This window comes from Entelurus aequoreus, linkage group LG14 (assembly GCF_033978785.1).
Source record: "Entelurus aequoreus isolate RoL-2023_Sb linkage group LG14, RoL_Eaeq_v1.1, whole genome shotgun sequence".
NCBI lineage: Eukaryota > Metazoa > Chordata > Actinopteri > Syngnathiformes > Syngnathidae > Entelurus > Entelurus aequoreus.
The window spans coordinates 37847368-37866509 of record NC_084744.1 but is presented as its reverse complement, the minus strand read 5'-3'; positions in this window follow the sequence as shown (position 1 = coordinate 37866509).

The following is a 19142-nucleotide window of genomic DNA, read 5'->3' as shown; positions in this document are numbered from 1 at the left end:
GCAATACCTCATATCAAAACATTAGAGATTCTCAATGACTGCACTGAAAGTCAGAAGATCTTGTCTAAGCTCCCAGACTGGCTTGTGTCCAGATGGAACCGTAAAGCAATGGAAACCAGACAAGCCAAAGCTGAATATCCTTCTTTCAAAGAGTTGGTGAACTTCTTATGAATGGAAGCTGATCTGGCATGTGACCCCATATCCTCTGTACAAGCACTCAAGAGTATACAGAATGAGACACCAAGACAGACAAGAACTGAAACCATAAAGGCAAAAACGTTGTCAACAAATACAACACAGAACACGGTCTCTTGTGTCTTCTGCAAGAAGTTTGGACACCAGCTGGAGAAGTGTATAAAGTTCGCTGAAAAGACAATCCCGGATCGCATCAAGTTTGTACAAGAAGAGAAACTTTGCTTTGGCTGTCTAAAGACCGGTCATCACTCTAGAAGCTGTGAGGACAAAAGTAAGTGTGATACCTGTCGAAGAAGACATCCAACATGCTTGCATGATGACAACTTTCAGAAAGGTTCTTCATTAAAGAAAGTGGAGAGTAATTCAAATAAAGCACAAGGAACAGAGCAAATCCCTGCAACTGCAACCGCAACTACCAATAGAGTTGCCCAAGGCAATCAAGGCTCACATACATCCTCAATAGTACCAGTCTGGGTCTCTTCCACAAAACAGCCTGAGCATGAGATCTTAACATATGGATACGCAGAGTGACACAACATTCATCCTGGACCAAGTTGCTCAAGAGCTCAACACAACGAAGGAGAATATCTGTCTACGGCTTTCCACAATGTCATCAGTCTCTACAGTCATACCCTGTCAAAAATTGTCTAACCTACAAGTGAGAGGATATGACTTAGAAAAAATTATCTCACTACCACCTCTTTTCTCACGTGAGTTCATTCCTGCTGAGATGTCGCACATTCCCACCACAGAGACAGCCCAAAAATGGCCTCATCTTGAATCATTTGTCCACAAGATTCCTCCACAATTGGAGTGCCAAGTTGGCCTAATAATAGGCTATAACTGCCATCAAGCTGTTCTTCCCAGAGAAATTATATGCAGAGAAGAAGGCCATCCATATGGTCAGCGAACCGACCTTGGATGGAGCATTGTTAGCTGTTCCAAGCTAGCAACTGAGTTTGAAGACGCAATTGGTGTGAGCCATAGGGTCATTGTACGACAAGTGACTCCTGCCGCACAACCTCTAAGTCGACTTAAAGATGAAGTGCACTTTGTCTGCAGAAATCAGGTCAAAGAGCTAAGGCCTTCAGAAATCATTAAGATGCTCGAAATGTATTTCACAGATCACTCAACAGACAACAATCCAGTCTCTCAAGAAGATGTTCTCTTCATGTCACGAGTGAAAGAGGGGATAAGACAGAAAGAAGATGGACACTATGAGCAGTGTTGGGACTAATGCGTTACTAAGTAACGCGTTACTGTAACGCCGTTAGTTTCGGCGGTAACTAGTAATCTAACGCGTTATTTTTTTATATACAGTAACTCAGTTACCGTTACTGCATGATGCGTTATTGCGTTATTTTACGTTATTTTTATGTAGTATCGGCTAGAAACTGAAGATCTGAGTGTGTTTTATTGGAGCGCTCCGGTGGAAAAGAAGAGGCGTTCTTTCCCCCACCTCCAGAGCCGTACTTCGGGTCTAACAACCTTCACTTTACCCGGAAGAGGGTCTTTACAGCTGAGGGTGAATGACGAGCCCGGCGGTTTGTTGCAACTTTGTGACTTTATTGGACGCAGCCATCCAGCAAGCTAGAGCACCTACACGCAGGGGCGCCGAAAAGGGGGGGTTAAAGGAGACGGATTCTAGGGGCCCATGATGGAGGGGGGCCCAGAGAGGCCCCTAATGATGATGAAATTATAATACAGAACAAATAATGACACTAAGTTATTAACTAACATATAATCACACATGTTTTATTTTCCATGTCCTGGTAACAATACCTTTATTTGTTTTGGAAGCATCAACACCTGCACGGCCCTCCCTTCCCCCCTCTATTTACGTAAAATGGTTCAGTCCAACTGGATCAGCTGCAGGTGAGCACCGGCGATTTGTCACAGACAGCGCCACAGCGGGCAAAGCGGAGGAGACAGCAGTATGCCTCAAAAATCAGGCAGCCAAAAAAGAAAGGAAAAGAAAATAAGAGAGGAGAAGGAGTTGAAGGGTCGACAATATGTCACCCAATATTTCAGAAAAAAAGGTGGGTTTGTTAGTTGTGGTGGAAAGTTATGCATATTAACTTTGTCCCTGTCTGTGGTAATAAGCTAGCTCACTTTTCTCACCATGTTAGCTCAAGAAAACTACGGATTTTTACATTTTACTGCTATATTAGTTAAATAATCAATCCAGTCAAACATTTATCAAGCTGTTCTTATTCAATAATGTCATGGAAGAGTTTATTTCCAATTTAAGAATCAGTGGTGCAGCAAATAAATGACTCAAAATGAATTCCATTGTATTCAGAGTGTTCAGTTCTTCCCCTACTGTACATGTCAACTGTGATGCTGTTCTTCTTTCAGAAATATGGTAATGATAGTCAAAAATACCATTAAAATGCATAATTGTATGTAAAATGGCATCAAAAAATGTTGCCGCTCTGTTGGGGGCCCTGTAAAGATTATTTTCATGGGGCCCAAAATCCCTAGCGGCGCCCCTGCCTACACGCACTCACTGTCGCCACTCCCTCACCTCTCTCCCCCACTCACTCACTGACGTCACTCACCTCTCATGCTGTCATATCTTAAAGGGCCACACACACACACACACATACGCTACTCTAATAACAACTAACAAGACATCTTGGCGAAGCCAGAAGTCGAGTTTTTTTACATGGAGGCATTATCAATACTTTTCTTTTGTCGAGCACAAAGAAAACAACATTTTAGTTAAATGTAAGTTGTGTCTTGGATCAAAGATCCTATCTACTTAGAGTTAAAGTTAAAGTGCCATTATGTTGCAGCTATTTAAAATAGTTTTGCCAATTTTTTCTGGCTTGAAATAAATTGGCCCTTTGAAACATATCTTTGTCTTTGTGTGTTGTATGTAGACCACATTGCTTTCTGAGTTCAGTGATGCAAATGCATGTCAAGTTGATCAACAGATTGTATTATTCTCCAGTGCAATAACAGTACTGAAATGAAGGCTAAAAGGGCATTAATGGGAGCCTTAAAAAAAAGGGGGAAAAAAGAAGTAACTAAATAGTTACTTTTCACAGTAACGCATTACTTTTTGGTGTAAGTAACTGAGTTAGTAACTGAGTTACTTTTGAAATAAAGTAACTAGTAATTGTAACTAGTTACTGGTTTCCAGTAACTAACCCAACACTGACTATGAGCTACCACTACCGTTCAAGAAAGACAACCCAGCAGACCTTGCGTCTAAAGAAGCCAATGCAGCCTAATTGAAAGACTCATGTTGTTTGAAGGGACCAGACTTCCTTTGGCAACCAAGTCTGTCAGTCAAAGAAGCAATAGTAGAAGTGGATGACGATGACCCAGAACTGCGAAAAGCTCATGTTCATACCGCCAAGGCCGAAAACACAAACCCATTGATCAGCCGTCTAAGCAAGTTCTCAGATTGGTCACGAGCCGAGAAAGCTGTCGCCAGACTGAAGAAATGTGTCAGGAGACGTAGTGGAGGTCAAGTAGGGACAGACCAAACTACAGACCTTAAAGAGAGACGTGAAGCAGAGTTCTTCATCATCAAGCTCACACAAGAGGAAGCCTTTGCTGATGACATAAAGAAAATCAAATGCAATGGAGCTGAAAAACTTGGCAAACGCAACAAGCTCTACTGGCTCAACGCTTACCTTGATGCAAACAATATACTCAGGGTGGGAGGACGGTTGTCGCAGTCAGCCCTTCATCATGACGTGAAGCACCCTGCAACATTGCCAAGGAAATCACACGTGTCAGACCTAATTGTGATATTTCGGTCTCCCCTAGAGGGGGGGGTTACCCACATATGCGGTCCTCTCCAAGGTTTCTCATAGTCATTCACCGACGTCCCACTGGGGTAAGTTTTTCCTTGCCCGTATGTGGGCTCTGTACCGAGGATGTCGTTGTGGCTTGTGCAGCCCTTTGAGACACTTATGATTTAGGGCTATATAAATAAACATTGATTGATTGATTGATTGAGCGTGTACACCAACAAGGAAGAGGGATGACAATGAATGAGATACGCGCAAATGGAATATGGGTTCTTGGATGCGGAAGTATTATCTCCTCACACATTTATAAGTGCGTCCCATTCAGAAGATACAGGAGAACCACAGAAGTTCAACAAATGGCAGATCTCCCAAAAGAAAGAACTCTGACAAGTCCTCCATTTACCTACTGCGGACTTGACTGTTTTGGTCCATTTCTTGTAAAGGAAGGAAGAAAAGAACTTAAAAGATATGGGTTGATCTTCACCTGCTTATGCTCTAGAGCAGTGCATATCGAGACCCTAGACGACATGACCACCGATGCGTTCATAAACGCTCTCAGAACATTCATCGCCATCAGAGGCCCTGTGCGACAACTGACGTGTGATCAGGGAACACATTTTATGGACGCTAGAATATAATTTGCAGAGCTACTCAAGGGCATGGATCAAGAGCGCCAAAAAGCAGTTGGTTGTGAGTTCATTGTGAACATCCCATCAGCAAGTCATATGGGTGGAGTCTGGGAGCGTCAAATTAGGACGATTAGAAGCATCCTGACGACCATGCTTGACAAGTGGGCAAACAGACTCGACACCACAAGCTTGAAGACGCTCATGTATGAAACAATGGCCATTATCAACAGCCGACCTTTGAGTGTTGAGCATCTTCACAATCCAACAGCTCCAGAGCCTCTTACACCAAACCATATTCTCACCATGAAATCTGCAGTAATACTGCCACCTCCAGGCTCGTTCTGTAAAGAGGATTTGTATCTGCACAAAAGATGGAGAAAGGTGCAGTTCTTGGCGAATGAATTCTGGCAAAGATGGAAGCGAGAATATCTGCTGAACCAACAACAGCGACAGAAATGGCACAGCCCATCAAGGAACTCACGATATCAACGATATTGTGATTTTAAAGAACGAGTGTACCTCAAGAAATGAATGGAAGCTCGCAAGAGTAGTCGAAGCTCAGCCTGGAAGAGATGGCATGGTGCGCAAGCTGAAACTAGTGCTCAGTGAGACTTCTGTTGACAAGGGCAAACCTCACACACGACTGATTAATTTAGAAAGACCTATTCATAAAATAGTAACATTAGTAGAAGCCAATTAAGACGCACACACATACAGATGCTTGAAACTGGTTTTGATAAAGAGGGAAAATCCCACATTCCAGGTCAATGAGTGATTTGGTGGGAGTGTAGCTGTTGCTGAGAGTTTGCATGCTTTAAATATGTGTCATAAATAAAATAAATATTAATAAATAAGTTAATGATGCAGAGTTATAAAATATTATTAGAAAATGTGTAATTGTAAAATCTCCTGAGCAAAATGTGAATGTATTGTGTTAATTGTGTTGCAAAGCGAACGATTGTTGTGATGTTGCGACCCCACGGACATAAGGCAGAACATGCAAGAGGGGAGGGTGCTTGAGCACGTTGTCTTCAGCTCCTCGAAAGCTTTAAGTGTATTCGATGATTTGTGCAAAACTTCAAGCAAGTGATTATTAGAACCTCTTTTCGTTACAAGCAGCCAACGAGGTATTGTATTTTTGTAATTTAATTTCTTTCTGAGTGTTTATTGATGTGAAGTCAATGTCTGATGTACTGTATTGTACTGTATTTTGTAAGTTCTCACGGCGTGTTGGCGTTGGCGTGTTGGCGTGTCGGCGTGGATGGTGTATACAGCAAGAAGAAGTCATCAATAACGCTCCGTTTTACAAAAAATAACTTTCCTGTGTTGCCGTGTACCGAAAGGAGTTACACTAAATATCAAAAAGTATTCATATTCTCTTCATGTCATATTATACTCCTTCCAGTGCTGTTATTTTAGGTCAGAGTTTTTATCCAATCAAAATTCAGCTACCTTATGTTGCCATGCTGTACCAAATCTGCCCGGAGTGTTCAGAATCAACAATGCAGGCGTCTGTACACTGTAAGTGAACGGGCACATACAGTTGATAGATAATTGCGAACACCAATCAGATCACGAGTTGTTGTCAGTCAGGCCTTCCAGCTGGCCTCACGTTGAACGTCACATTTACGCGTCCTGTTGGATACTCACTGGTTTGAGCCGCGGCAGTGCTATGCAGACCAGCAGAGCCACACCCGGGTTTGTTAGCAGATGAATTTGAGAACACATACAGTTGATAGACAGTTGTGATTGCCAATCAGATCACAAGTTGTTGCCTATCTAGGTAGCCTGATGTTAACGAGACTGTGATTGAAAACTCACTTGTCACTCCAAAGTGAGTATCCCATTCACAAGTTGCAAATTAGCAGGAAGCGGGAAGTGTTGACCCACAAAGAAGGAGAACAAAACGATGATTAGGTGGCAGATATATATTTGCAAGGCCATTTTCAAGAAGGATATTTAAACATCTTGTGAGACAATGTTGCCGATGAAATGGGGAAATTGCCCGCCATTTCCACTCGAATCAACCGACTCCGAGTGGTACCACTGGCTTATAGTGCGTCGAATTGTGAGTTCAAATATTTAATTTCTTAATTTTTCACCTTTAATTAGTTTTTTGCAATTTATATTTTGACAGTACCACATAAGATATGTTGTAATTGCTGATGCGGTTTATAGATGTTTAAATGGGCTGGAAAATAGCGTGTTTGTACGCTGTTGAGGGGATATGCGTAAATATGTTCCTGTATAGTATTTCTCCAGCAATGGTCATGTGGTGACAGAAATTGTGGAATTTTTAGAGATAATCATTGAAGTCGGAAATCACCGAAGGCCTAGGTGGGAATACCACGGCCCGCCTCTGCCTAAATGAGATGAACATTTTGACTTTGGAATGGTTTGTGTCGGTTGAAAACGCAAACGTTGTGGAAATTTGTACAGTAATTTCAGTGGGAATTTCCAACATTTCCTGAAAGAGCAGAACTTATTTAGATTGGAATGGTTTGAATCGGTTGAGAAATAGTAAATAATAAGAAAAGGAACTAAGTAGTAAGAATTTCTTCATTTCAATGAGAATTTTTGTCATTGAAACTTTGAAATGGGAAAAACAGCCCGGTGTTCTGGCGAGACGTGCTCCCCATTGGAATGCATGCACACCCTGCATCTGCACATGTGTATGAATCCAAAGAATGCGGAAATGTTATTGTGCACTGAAGGATTTTACACTAGATAATGCTATTTAACCCTTGTGTTGTCCTCATTTCCTGTATACACCCCGTGTCCTCGGGTCAAAATGACCTGTCTTCACAAAACCCCTAATATAAGCAGCTTAATTGAATTAAAACACCAAATTTAATCTTGCTTGAAGAAACAACTTGTCATTCACCACAAAATGTGTACCGTATTTTCCGCACCATAAGCCGCCCCATGTTATAAGCCGCACCTTCAATGAATGGCATATTTCAAAACTTTGTTTACCTATAAGCCGCCCTGTGTTATAAGCCGCACCTACGCTGCGCTAAAGGGAATGTCAAAAAAACAGTCAGATAGGTCAGTCAAACTTTAATAATATATTACAAACCAGCGTTCTAACAACTCTGTTCACTCACAAAATGTAATGTGCAAATGTGCAATCACAAAAATAGTAACACTCAAAATAGTGCAGAGCAATAGCAACATCAATAACTCAACGTTGCTCGAACGTTAATGTCACACAACACACAAAATAAACATTTAAAGCTCACTTTCTGCAGTTATTCCTCATCCACAAATCCCTCTAATTCTTCTTCTTCGGTGTGCTTCACTTGTTTTTTGACACCATCTGTGATGTGGGCGCGCATGGAGTCGTAGATCAACAGGAACGGAGCTGCGTGAAAAAAGTCACCCGGTCTCTTCGTGTAAACTTCTCTCAACCACTCGCTCATCTTTTCTTCATCCATCCATCCCTTAGAGTTAGCTTTTATGATGACGCCGGCTGGAAAGTTCTCTTTTGGCAAGGTGTTCCTTTTGAATATCACCATGGGTGGAAGTTTCTGGCCATTAGCATGGCAAGCTAGAACCACAGTGAAGGACGACTTCTCATTCCCTGTGGTGCGAATATTCACCGTACATGCTCCCGTTGTATCCACAGTGCGGTTCACAGGAATATAAAAAGTCAGTGGAACCTTGTACGTGTGTCTCTTAGTAGGAGCCATTTTGTGGTCTTTACAGAAACACACAAATGAAATGAAACTTAATATCCACGCGCTTCTTCTTCTACGGGGGCGGGTGCTCACCTTGGCGGTTGCTTACAGTAGAAGAAGAAGCGCTTCCTCTTCTATGGGGGCGGTTGCTTACCGTAGAAGAAGAAGCGCTTCCTCTTCTACGGGGAAAAAAGATGGCGGCTGTTTACCGTAGTTGCGAGACCTAAACTTTATGAAAATGAATATTAATATTAATCCATATATAAGGCGCACCGGGTTATAAACCGCACTGTCGGCTTTTGAGAAAATTTGTGGTTTTTAGGGGTGGTTTTTAGGTGCGGCTTATGGTACGGAAAATACGGTAAATAACTGAGTTTTCCCTCTTCACTTAATTTCAATAGCTTAAGAAAAGCAAAAAAATTTGCGTTTTGAATGCATTTTTATTTATCCCAATGACTCAGTTTCTTTCTTTTCTTTCTCCAGTGAACAATTGAAGACAATGTACAATACAAAAATATGAAAAATAACATAACCCATTCAACTAATTAACTAATTAACTAACCCTAATTGGCACATGTAGGGCAGTATTCTCCTCTCTGAGCTGCCACCTTATCATGGTGGAGGAGTTTGCGTGTCCCAATGATCCTAGGAGCTATGTTGTCCGGGGGCTTTATGCTCCCTGGTAGGGTCTCCCAAGACAAACTGGTCCTAGGTGAGGGATCAGACAAAGAACAGCTCGAAGACCTCCATGAAAAATAAAAACAAAGGACCCAGATTTCCCTCGCCTGGACGCGGGTCACCGGGGCCCCCCTCTGGAGCCAGGCAGGTGGGGCACGATGGCGAGCGCCTGGTGGCCGGGCCTGTCCCCATGGGGCCCGGCCGGGCACAGCCCGAAGAGGCAAAGTGGGTCCTCCCTCCAATGGGCTCACCACCCATAGCAGGGGTCATAGAGGTCGGGTGCGATGTGAGCTGGGTGGCAGCCGAAGGCAGGGCACTTGGCGGTCCGATCCTCGGCTACAGAAGCTAGCTCTTGGGACGTGGAACGTCACCTCGCTGGGGGGGAAGGAGCCTGAGCTAGTGCGCGAGGTGGAGAAGTTCCGGCTAGATATAGTCGGACTCACTTCGACGCACAGCAAGGGCTCTGGAACCAGTTCTCTTGAGAGGGGATGGACTCTCTTCCACTCTGGCGTTGCCCCCCCGGCTCAGAGCCTCCATGTTGGAGTTCAACCCGGTGGACGAGAGGGTAGCTTCCCTCCGCCTTCGGTTGGGGGAACGGGTCCTGACTGTGGTCTGCGCTTACGCACCAAACCGCAGCTCAGAGTACCCACACTTTTTGGATTCACTCGAGGTAGTACTTGAGAGTGCTCCCCCGGGTGATTCCCTCATTCTACTGGGGGACTTCAACGCTCATGTTGGCAGCGACAGTGAAACCTGGAGAGGCGTGATTGGGAAGAATGGCCGCCCGGATCTGAACATACATAAGGGTGTCCATATGTGCACTTGGCACCAAACACCCTAGGCCGCAGTTCCATGATCGACTTTGTAGTTGTGTCATTGGATTTGCGGCCTCATGTTTTAGACACTCGGGTGAGGGGGGGGGGGGGGGGAGCTTTCTACCGATCACCACCTGGTGGTGAGTTGGCTGCGATGGTGGGGGAGGTTGCCGGACAGACCTGGCAGACCCAAACGCATTGTGAGGGTTTGCTGGGAACGTCTGGCAGAGTCTCCTATCAGAGAGAGTTTCAATTCCCACCTTCGGAAGAACTTTGAACATGTCACGAGGGAGGTGCTGGACATTGAGTCCATGTTCCGCGCCTCTATTGTCGAGGCGGCTGATTGGAGCTGTGGCCGCAAGGTAGTTGGTGCCTGTCGTGGCGGTAATCCTAGAACCCGTTGGTGGACACCGACGGTGAGGGATGCCGTCAAGCTGAAGGAGTCCTATCGGGTTCTTTTGGCTCATAGGACTCCTGAGGCAGTGGGCAGGTACCGACAGGCCAGGCGGTGTGCAGCTTCAGCGGTCGCGGAGGAAAAAACTCGGACATGGGAGGAGTTCGGGGAGGCCATGGAAAACGACTTCCGGACGGCTTCGAAGCGATTCTGGACCACCATCCGCCGCCTCAGGAAGGGGAAGCAGTGCACTATCAACACCGTGTATGGTGAGGATGGTGTTCTGCTGACCTCGACTGCAGATGTTGTGGATCGGTGGAGAGAATACTTCGAAGACCTCCTCAATCCCACCAACACGTCTTCCTATGAGGAAGCAGTGCCTGGGGAGTCTGTGGTGGGCTCTCCTATTTCTGGGGCTGAGGTTGCTGAGGTAGTTGAAAAGCTCCTCGGTGGCAAGGCCCCGGGGGTGGATGAGATCCGCCCGGAGTTCCTTAAGGCTCTGGATGCTGTGGGGCTGTCTTGGTTGACAAGACTCTGCAGCATCGCGTGGACATCGGGGGCGGTACCTCTGGATTGGCAGACCGGGGTGGTGGTTCCTCACTTTAAGAAGGGGAACCGGAGGGTGTGTTCCAACTATCGTGGGATCACACTCCTCAGCCTTCCCGGTAAGGTCTATTCAGGTGTACTGGAGAGGAGGCTACGCCGGATAGTCAAACCTCGGATTCAGGAGGAACAGTGTGGTTTTCGTCCTGGTTGTGGAACTGTGGACCAGCTCTATACTCTCGGCAGGGTCCTTGAGGGTTCATGGGAGTTTGCCCAACCAGTCTACATGTGCTTTGTGGACTTGGAGAAGGCATTCGACCGTGTCCCTCGGAAAGTCCTGTGGGGAGTGCTCAGAGAGTATGGGGTGTCGGACTGTCTGATTGTGGCAGTCCGCTCCCTGTATGATCAGTGTCAGAGCTTGGTCCGCATTGCCGGCAGTAAGTCGGACACGTTTCCAGTGAGGGTTGGTCTCCGCCAAGCCTGCCCTTTGTCACCGATTCTGTTCATAACTTTTATGGACAGAATTTCTAGGCGCGGTCAAGGCGTTGAGGGGATCTGGTTTGGTGGCTGCAGGATTAGAGCTCTGCTTTTTGCAGATGATGTGGTCCTGATGGCTTCATCTGGCCAGGATCTTCAGCTCTCACTGGATCGGTTCGCAGCTGAGTGTGAAGCGACTGGGATGAGAATCAGCACCTCCAAGTCCGAGTCCATGGTTCTCGCCCGGAAAAGGGTGGAGTGCCATCTCCGGGTTGCGGAGGAGACCCTGCCCCAAGTGGAGGAGTTCAAGTACCTCGGAGTCTTGTTCACGAGTGGGGGAAGAGTGGATCGTGAGATCGACAGGCGGATCGGTGCGGTGTCTTCAGTAATGCGGACGCTGTATCGGTCCGTTGTGGTGAAGAAGGAGCTGAGCCGGAAGGCAAAGCTCTCAATTTACCGGTCGATCTACGTTCCCACCCTCACCTATGGTCATGAGCTTTGGGTTATGACCGAAAGGACAAGATCACGGGTACAAGCGGCCGAAATGAGTTTCCTCCGCCGGGTGGCGGGGCTCTCCCTTAGAGATAGGGTGAGAAGCTTTGCCATCCGGGGGGCTCAAAGTAAAGCCACTGCCCCTCCACATCGAGAGGAGCCAGATGAGGTATTTCAGGCATCTGGTCAGGATGCCACCCAAATGCCTCCCTAGGGAGGTGTTTAGGGCACGTCCGACCGGTAGGAGGCCACGGGAAAGACCCAGGACACGTTGGGAAGACTATGTCTCCCGGCTGGCCTGGGAACGCCTCGGGATCCCCCGGGAAGAGCTGGACGAAGTGGCTGGGGAGAGGGAAGCCTGGGCTTCCCTGCTTAGGCTGCTGCCCCCGCGACCCGACCTCGGATAAGCGGAAGATGAAGGATGGATGGATGGAGGGCAGTATGCAAGTGTGCAGCCTTTGCAGATATATTTCTTACACCTGCAGCACACAGTATGTGTTTTCTTGTCAACCTCAGCTGCTGATGTTTTACCGTAAATTCTATAGTATTGCTTTGTAAACAGGTTAACGATATACATCAATTTTTTCATAGTAATTTACCGTAAGCAAAACGCGTTATCAACTGTAAAATTTAGGGATTCAACATCAACATACCGTAATGTTCTAACTTCTATACATCGTGACTGTATTTTTCATGGTGAATTCCTGGCAACCACAGCTGCTGGTATTTTACCGTAAATTATGCGGTTTTTTTGTGGGGGTTTTTCACAGTGTAGTAAACCGTACAACAGATCGTTTGATAGTTTGTAGTCTGAATTATCAAGCATTATTTAGTGCAGATCTTCTCAAATAGTGGGAAGTGATGCAAGGCCGGCTGGGTGGGTGTGACCCCGGGAAACATGCTTTATCAGTATCATTCAGTATCATGCTTTAATCATGTGCTCCTCTGAATGGGCTCATTGTAGCCATTAATTCTGACTTCCTCATTATGAAAAAAAAAAAAAGACTTTGAATGTAATATTATTTATTGAGTTTATTTTATTTTATTTTTTCAGTACCAAATGGTTTAAGTCGGTCAACAAATGTTTGTAGTTTAAATAAGGATTATTTTTTTATTTTTTTTTATTTTAGGCAAATTTATGAACTTTTGTACATTTTTTTTCTTAAACTTTTCTGTTACAGACAAAAAAGCTATGTTAATAAAGTATATTATCTGTAGTTCTTTCTTTTTTTGTTTTCTTTAATGGTTATAGGGATACAATATTATGCAGAGATGTATTTCTTTATAGACAAATTACATTATTTACAGTCATGGTGGAGAATGGCCCGGAATGTTTTCTTCTTCCCGGGGGGGGGGGGCGTACCAGAAAATACTTGAAAAGCACTGAGCTAGTGTACCGATTGTACTCACGTGAAAGAGTCCTTTAATGCGCAATTCCAATCCCGCATTCTTTGGGTTCATGCGCAATCGTTTAAATTGGTTGAGAATTACAATGTGGAACTGTGAAAAAAAGTATTTTTCAGTCTGAATTTTTGTCACGGACGATGTGGAATTATGACATGTGTAGAAGCTAGCTGAAGTGATGTTTTGCAAGGTCTTCCGTAACATGCTGATATAATACTGATGAATAAACCTCAATGCCGTATTTTTTACGAGAAGCCCAAATTTGGCTACATTCACACTGGACGTCAATTCTGATTTTTTTTGCCCATGCACGACATGTATCACATTTTTTCATGTGAGTGTGAATCGTACAATTCTGAATTTTTCAAATCCGAACTAAGCCTCCTCCTTATGTGCTCATAAATCTGACGCAACTGCAGTCTGGACATTAAGATTTCGTTCCTCCAAAGATCAAAACATGTCACAATTTTTGGCCCAAAAAAAGAAAGAAAAACGTATTGGCGAAAACATGTTTTTAAACTCACGGCAATGTGGTGTATGTAACACCAGTCAGATGTTGACGCAAGTACCACAGCAAAAATTCATATTTTTCTATGCAAAACAATTTGCACAAAATCTTTCCAATTGGCACAACTGTGCCTAGACTGAGACCTACCTGAATCTGAGCCCACTATGCACATCCATTCCATACATATTAAACATTGTATTTTGTTTGTAATGTAAATGACTACATAAGAAGATCGGTCTTAACAAGAAATCCGAATATGGCATCACAACATAGCCTTGGACTGTATTGGTTTCTTTTCGGCGCTCTAGCAGTCTCAAGATTTTTAAGTTTCCTTCGATTCTTTTACTTGTAATTCATGACCTCTCTGCTGAAGCCACTTTGAGTTCTTTTGTTGTCCCATATTGCTTTCTCCAAGTGTCACCCGTTCAACAACAAGGGGATACCCATGTTTAATAGGGGTCGTCCTGAGGGGAACCCAGAGGGGATTGAACGCCTGACTGACTTTCCACTAAGATGCTGGTTATGGCGAACAAGATTTGGTGTACTTCCCTTTACTACCCTCCATTCTTTCTTCGGGTTGACTTAGAGTGACCCTGGGTCAGAAAAGGAAGGTCAAGGGTGACCCTTGCGGCCATCGGGGTAAAAGTTCAAAACCGTAAAAATCTAAAAAGCATCAAGCTGATCACACACTGAAATGTCTCGTAGGTAGAACCTTCATATATTAGTTATATTACTTATGATCACTACACCTCATTGAATTTGGACATTGGTGCAGCGTTCTTCTTGAGTATTCCAGGTGTGTATATATATACTGGACAACCCTACTTTGAATACACTTTAATGAGAGAGACCATTTTGGGACCGAAGGGTAAAACGTCTAGATTTTTAAAAAACTAACTCAGTGAACAAAATTAGGGTTGTGGTATTTATAGCAAAAATGTTATCGGATTGCATTGACTTTCATCTGAAATCTCCAATATAAGCCCCGGTACAAGCAAAGCTGAACAGTCTTTCAATAGGCGCAAAAGTTGTTTTTATATTTTATTGAAGCCATATACAGAAGCTAAACATGGTTGATTATAGGCTGCTATGAGCTAGCAGCTACACAACACCTAAGCACACAATAGCACACAATAACATACATAATAGGTGTTTTAATTAAACAATATTTTGCAGTCTAAAACACAACATTTGTCAATATAAACACGTATCAATGAATTATAGTTTACAAATGTAAAGTCTCCAAAGCAGAAGAAGTGTATTACAAAGTATCCAGTAACAAACGTGTCTGGATCACTGAACTTACTGCTTCATAATCTTACCATAATTGATTTTTGTGGCCACTAGGTGTCACAAAAATAACAATTATAACTTAACTTCATCGCTAAGGGGGCATAAGTCCATTCCGGATCATTAATGATAAATAGGTAAGTGTTTTTCATACCTACCATTGTTCTCTGTTTGAGTAATTTTACTTGATCATACTTTTTCTAACATTCCACACTACAAATTATTAAAAAACTCAAGGCTCCAATGTTGGTATTGTATCGTATGTCAAAAAGTTGTATTGGTACATATTTACACACCTATGCTTGAGAAGGAACAGGATGACGAAAATCGTATATTCCCTGCCCCTTTCAACATAATATGTAGTCTACTTAATGGATAACCCAGATTCACAAGCATACAAATACACTTCAAGGGATGATACAAAACAAATACAAAACCAGACACAAAATAAGTAGAATAATATATATATAATATATACTATAATATAATATATGTAGTGACCAGAGTGTCCCATTTCCCCCTTATTGGATAGCCTGTGAGGTACCACCAGTAATTTGGCAAGTCTGTTCCCGTGGTGGGAATCCTTTTAAGTTTCTTACTGGAAGTAGTGAATAGTGTATTGGGAGCTACCGAAAACATCAGTGATTCATTTTAGACCCACGAGACTATCCATGGGACACAGGTTGTTATATTTGGACCTGGGTTTTAGGATCAGATCTATCGAACAGACGGCATAGTCCATTGTTCTTGCCTTAGCATTTCCTGTTTGTCGTTTAATGCCGCTGTACTTGTAATGTTCATGTACATTTTTACTAAATCTATACTTTGTGTCCATGGACGTTTTGTTTCTTCCATACATTCCTTTCCACTTGTCCTGCGCTTTGTGGATGATAAGCACAGTGGTTTTTGAGATCAATTTGGAATAATGATCCTATGTTCTTGATTTATTGATTTACAAAATGAGGTCCATTGTCACTGTATAGATTTAGTTATACCCTATCTTGGTATTATTTCTTTGCATAATGCTTTTGCTACTGTTAGCGCATCTGCTTTTCCTTTAGGAAATATTTCTACCCACTTTGAAAATGCATCTACTATGACCAGACAATACTGTTTTTCTTCACTCCTATTTTGTTCAATAAAATCCATGCATAGATGCTGTAACGGGTGTTGTGGTATGGGGATTTGGTATGCACAGGTCATGCATGCCCTACAAAAAATGTTTTGAATAAGAATAAAAGCTGTAGGTAGTATAGTACTTCTGTATAAGATTAATATTCCCTCCTGTTGAGGCATGAGTACAACAATGGCTCAATACCGCTGCCCACTTATACAGATTTTTTTGGTAAGATTGGTTTATTGCCTGGACATACATAGATGTCTTCTTTGTTCAACGTGGCTCCGTTTTTTTATTTGTATTTGTTTTTTTATCCATTTATCTTTTTCTTTTGGAGTACTTTGTTGTTGCATGTCTTTTAGTATATAATTATTCATGTCACTAGTTTATAGTTTAAAAACTTGTATTTCTTCTTCTGCTGTTTGTTTTGCAGTTGTGTCCGCAAACGTGATATTGCGTCTGTTCCGTTGGTGTGTGCTGCACATTTGCATATTGCTATTTTAGCTGGTAACTGTACCGCTTTTAATAATGATTTTAATAGTTCTCCATGTGTTACAGGTTTTCTTGTTGACATTATCATTCCTCTATTTTGACAGTGTTGTGCAAATGTGTGCACTGTTGAGAATGCATATTGGCTATCTGTGTATATTGTAACATTTTGATCTTTCATTAATTTACATGCTTTAGGGCTACTAGTTGTGCAGCTTGCATTGACTGATTTGATGGTCATTTGATAGCTTTCAAAACTTTCGTTGCTGTAACAACCGCACATTTTATTTCACAGAATGCTGCTTTAGCTTCTAAATTCCACTCTACAGGTGTTGATATTTTTAGATATTTTTCATACGTTAATTTACTTAATGGAGCTAGTATTTCAGCGTAATTTGGTATCCAACTTCTACAGTAATTAGTTAATCCTTGAAATGACATCATTTGCTTCTTTGTTTGTGGTTTTGGTGCTTGTAGTACTGCTGTTTTTCTGCTTCCCACAATAGTGCGTCCATCTTTGTTTAGAGAATTTCCTAGATATTTTACTTCTGTTTTGCATAATTGGACTTTTGTTTTGCTTACTTTGTGTCCTTCACAATGTAGATGATTTAATAACGCTAATGTATCTTTTCTACAGGTTTCCTTATCCGGTGATGCTAATAATATGTCATCTACGTATATCAGGACTTTTGTCTTCTTCCTAGAGGGTCGAATTTGGACATGCTTGCATGCATTGCTTGTGAATAGATTGTCTGACTTTCCGCATACCCTTGAGGTAGTCTCGTATAGGTGTATCTTTTCTCTTTATAAGTAAATGCAAACTCAAATTGACTTTCTTTATGTATTGGTACTGAGAAGAATGCATTACTGATATCAATCACTGGGAAATGTGTCCAAATCCTGCATATAATGTTTAAAATTACAGCATTAATTGTCCTAATAAACACTAAATCAATATTCTTAATTCAAATGTTATACGTATTACTTCATGTAATTTTAAGTAACATTTTAAACCCACTAAAAACTGTCTATAAGTGTATTAAACTATAATTTTACAACTCAGAAGAGACATTCTTCCAATTCTTTGTATGTTTTATTTGTAATTATTATTCAACAATATTCAAAGCAAACAGTTGTAATGGTTATAGTTACTCACATTATATTATCAAAAGTCTATAGCTAACTGAAAGCTGTTGAGATTGCCATGCCTCCTTATTTATTCTATGTTATGCCATTATCTTATCTTAGCTCACCACCCAGATGTATGGTGTACTGCAAATGTCTAAAAAATATTCTAACCTAAGAATGTTAGACTACACTTAAACGACTTAAAACTTACACTTAATACATTCATTTTAAAACCTCCACTCCCAATGCGCCACACACACACACACACACACACACACACACACACACACACACACACACACACACACACACACACACACACACACACACAAACACACACACACACACACACACACACACACACACACACACACACACACGCACACACGCACACACGCACACACACAAACACACACACACACACACACACACACACACACACACACACACACACACACACACACACACACACACACACACACACACAAAAGGTTGTGAGTGCACATTCTAAGAGATAAGGCGAACAACACTCAAAGACCGTTTTTCTTTTTTTTTTTTCTTCTTCCTCAGCCTTTCTTGGTTGAGGAGGAGTGACACCAGCTGGGCTGCTAAGGCTAACACCTAATGGGACGCACACACCCAGGGATTTGATCACCCTGGGGTGGGCCCTTCCTCGGCAGAGGGTGTCTTGTGGTAAGCCGGGCCGAAACACCCCGTGACGCTGGGGCACACAACTGAAGATGTGTCCCAATGGTGGAAAAGCCTCCCAGCAGTGTCACCTACCCTCATTTAGGTATGCGGTCAGGTGCAAGCCTTGTTCAGGGAGGAGGACGCCCCTGCCATGCAGAGTCCCCAGGGATTGTACCAACTAGTCCTTTCAACAAATTCTAACTTTATTTTATTTCACTTTATCATGCTATACATATCGACTCTTATTATAGTTATTAATCTAGGTTTTTATTTTTCCACTATTTTAATTATATATATATATATATATATATATATATATATATATATATATATATATATATATATATATATATATATATATATATATATATATATATATATATATATATATATATATATATATATATATATATAATCTCATCGGGTCCCTTATAAAAGCGCTATTTATATATATAAATATATATGTAAATCTTCAGTCTACATTTTCTTCATATCTTATTTCAATACCTCCACATTATCTGGTGTACGCATTAGTTTATTCCATTTGCATGAAATTATTCTTATTTATTTCTTCATCTATTTTAAAACATTTCTCTCACTCCTCACCTCTATCGTCTTTTTGGAATCTTTCACCTGCCAGTGTCCAATATTTTATATTTCACTTAGTTTTATTCTATACATGTAATTCTACATGCTCCGGTTTTGCACAGAAATTGTATTTCTTTGCCATTTATTTCAATTATTATTTCTGGTTTACTCGCTGTTTGTTTACTTAAGTTCTCATAACTTAGTATGTCTTCATGATCATTCTGATAATTTTCTTTGTCTTTTGGTGTGGTTTTTGGA